This window comes from Carya illinoinensis, chromosome 4 (genome assembly GCF_018687715.1).
Source record: "Carya illinoinensis cultivar Pawnee chromosome 4, C.illinoinensisPawnee_v1, whole genome shotgun sequence".
Taxonomy (NCBI): domain Eukaryota; kingdom Viridiplantae; phylum Streptophyta; class Magnoliopsida; order Fagales; family Juglandaceae; genus Carya; species Carya illinoinensis.
Genome location: NC_056755.1, coordinates 33,902,402 through 33,905,755, shown reverse-complemented (window position 1 = coordinate 33,905,755; position 3,354 = coordinate 33,902,402). Strand labels below are relative to the sequence as shown.

At 38.3% G+C, this 3,354-nt stretch overlaps 1 long non-coding RNA gene across 1 annotated transcript; it reads right to left on the bottom strand.

The window, feature by feature from the left end:
- Nucleotides 1-302: 302 nt before the first annotated feature.
- Nucleotides 303-2,151, bottom strand: LOC122307995. The gene is made up of 3 exons (XR_006241886.1): nt 2,088-2,151; nt 1,518-1,829; nt 303-533 (listed from the first exon to the last, which is right to left on the bottom strand). It is a non-coding gene; the product is annotated as an uncharacterized LOC122307995 (long non-coding RNA).
- Nucleotides 2,152-3,354: the final 1,203 nt, after the last annotated feature.

Genomic DNA, 3,354 nt, shown 5'->3' with positions numbered 1-3,354 from the left:
CATCTCAACCCATTATCCAATTAATCTGTATGCACCATGACCTCCCCTAGGGGTCATCCGCACACCCTGGCTCCAGTGCCACACCATAGGTTACGACCACGCATGTGACACCTAACGAGCGATGCCCAGTTCCGCGCCCTGCACGTTCGTAGCCAAGCATCCTCTAGCCCTCGCCAGCGAAGGGCCACGGAGTCGGTGTGTAGGGCGATGCCCGATTCCGCGCCCGGCGCGTTCGTAGCCAAGCATCCCCTAGCCCCCACTCCCATCGTCACCTAGCGACAGGTCTGTAACTGATGTCAAACCATATTGGCCCAGAAAAGGAATGTGGCTTAGCACTATGTTCACAACAAGGCTGCTCCCTATCTCTTACTCACGTAGTCCCACATTAGCATCTTGCTCCAGCTTGGACTTTCGGACTCAATTATTACAAGTTTCGTCAGGGATGTTTAAAAGCTAGAAAGATCGACTCTTTCCTATTTATCTTTCCTCTTCCCACACACTCCTCCCAGTTTCCTTACCAAGAATTACATGCCCTGTTTTACACAAACGTTTTACAAAACTCTGAATGACTAGGACATGAAGAAAATATTAATTGAGCTATGAAGATCACAACTCATCCTCTTCCACCGATTATGCTTTGCAATTAATCAATTGAGGCAAAAATATGCAGTGTTAATAAGTACGTATATACCTGTTTATAGAATACTATTGCCTATAGTCATCAGAGCTGGTCTGATCTATGGTGGTATGAGATCAGTTCCTGCTTGCAGGTGAGGAGGGTGTGAATGGAAAGGAATCTGACTTTGGGGGAGAGAAGTGAATGCAGTTTGATTAAAGTACATCATACATAGGTATGGTTGGAAATTTTTTTTACAAGTTTTTAGAGCAAATGAAACTTTTGGAGTCAAAGAAACAGAGATGAAGGCAAATGCAAATTTAAATCATCTGCAACTACATATTCACAGGTTTGAGGGCCTGGAAAAAGTTTGCTAAATATTGAAGCAGAAAGCTAAATATTCCTCAAAGATTAAAGAACATAAAAGAAATCTATAATTACTTTAAGAAAATTTTTAGTTCACAAGAATTTATAAAATTGCAAAGATTAATACTTTCAAAGATTGGTTATTAGGATTCCTTGAGATGAGTTAGTACTTAATAAGCATTTTCATTAACAGGATTTCACCAACCCTTCTACAGCCAGCCCTGGTCCAGCTAAATTTTGAGGCAACCAATAGATCAAATGTCAATCTGAAACTGAATTGGGCAAAGCAATGAAAGCATGCCCACTAAAAGAACTTCATGGCTTAGCCAAGAAGGTAATTGACCAATTCATCATTTTTAATGACATGGTTACATCCATTGGCAGATATCTTATCTTCCAGCATGAACTGTCAACACAATGTGGTGCACATAGAAACCTTTGTACATTTAGCTTTAAATGGAACGACATATCATTTTATCTGCTTATAATATTAGTAGTTGAATATACTGAGTTGTTACTAGAAATGAGAAGTTACCTCCTCTATATTTTCCTCATTCATCTCAAGACTAGTTTCTTCATCAGCTATCGGTTCCACTGCGACTATTTCAGGGATCTTTTCCATCAAGTGACACTCAAATGCCCATTTTCATTGTGATAACAGAACTCGGACAGGAGCCACATGCTCCCTGTAGCTTCAATCGTACAACGTTGCCATCAATTTCATGCAATGCCACATTTCCCCCATCTGCAATTAGATAAGGTCGGATTTCATCCAATACACTTTCAACATTTTCTGCAGTTAGTGGCAATTCCACAACTGAATTCGGAGTAGCAACAGCCTTCACAACTGTACAGAATGCAAATAAGTCAACTTCTGAGATTTGATAGGTTGGAAGGAAAAAAGCTGAAAAGGAGTATTATTAACGATTAAATCCATGCTTTAGAACTTAATCTTGTGTTCATCGCGACCAAAAATTTTAATTTGGAATGCCTACTTAGTAAGAAAATCTCAAAGTCAATGAAACAATCAACAAAATCACCAATTTCCCATTTTCCATTCAAGTTAAATCCGCAAAAGGAAAACAAAACACGTAGAGATACTAACCGTGAGAGATTGGTCTGCGTGAGCGGGATTGGACACTTCCTCTTGGAGATAAGTTTGAGCAAAGCCTTTCTCTCTTGGTGTGGAAATCGAAAACGTAAACAACCCTAGTAAGTGGAACCACAAATATCAAAGAGTATCGACAAGCAAGCAAGATTGTACCTGGAGGAGTTGGTCGATGTAGGCCTCATCTGGGGGGGGCTTGTCATCTTGGCTGAGGAGAAAACTGCGATGGTGCTACGATGGACTGGTGGGTTTTTATCAATTGGGACTGGAGAGAAGAAACTTTTAACTGAGAGAGGGAGAGAGAAGGAGAAGAGGGAAGGAGTCGTGCAGGAGAGAAGCGGAATGCGAGAAAGACAGAGGGAAGAGAAGAGCCGCGGGAAGGGTGGGGGAAATACAACAAAAAAGAATATACTTAGAGGGAATGATTCCCGCATTTTTTTCACAGCAAATTTTATTATGAACAGAAATTTCATCTTTAAAAATTACTATTGGAACAATAAAATAGTTGTAAAATTACTAATGGCAAGGGTTCTAGAGTTGTAATCCAATTGGAAGAGTTGTACGGCCGTGATCAGCTTTAAACGACTTTATAATTTTTTTAATAAAAAGCCTTCAATTATTTTTTTATTGATAATTTTGAAAAATATAAGAACAAGAAGAAAATATTAATATTTTACGATAATAAGCTTGGGGTATATAACTATTCATGATAAAACCAATAGTTCAATATACAACAACTATGATCTTAATGTTACTGGAGAAAACATTAGATTTAAAAATTACTGCTATTTAAAAAAAGAAGAATAAGAGAGTTTGGTAGGATATCCGGATTTCAATCCGGGTGGATAACCGGATACAATCCGAATCTCCAGTAACATTAAGATCATAGTTGTCGTATAAGGGTGTCAAGACCTGCTTTTACATGTATTTTCACTTAAATGTTGTTTTTAATTTAATTAATATATTCATTTATTTATTTTAAATTATTGTGTTTTAAATTGGTTTTTATTTATTTGCTGCGATGTTTAATTTATTTAGTCGTTTTACGGTTTTTAATCTCGTTTTTGGCAGATCTGTTTTGTTTTCTGGAGTGAGGATTGGACCTCATTTCTTCCCTCCATCTTTCCTTTTTCCTTTTTCCTTTTTCTCTTTTTTCTCCTTTCTTTCTTTTTTCTTTTTTCTTTTTCTTTTTTTCTTCCTTTTCCCTCCCCTCCCGCGCGATAGCCCCCCTCGTCCGTCTCTCTCTCTCTCCTCTCCTTTACGC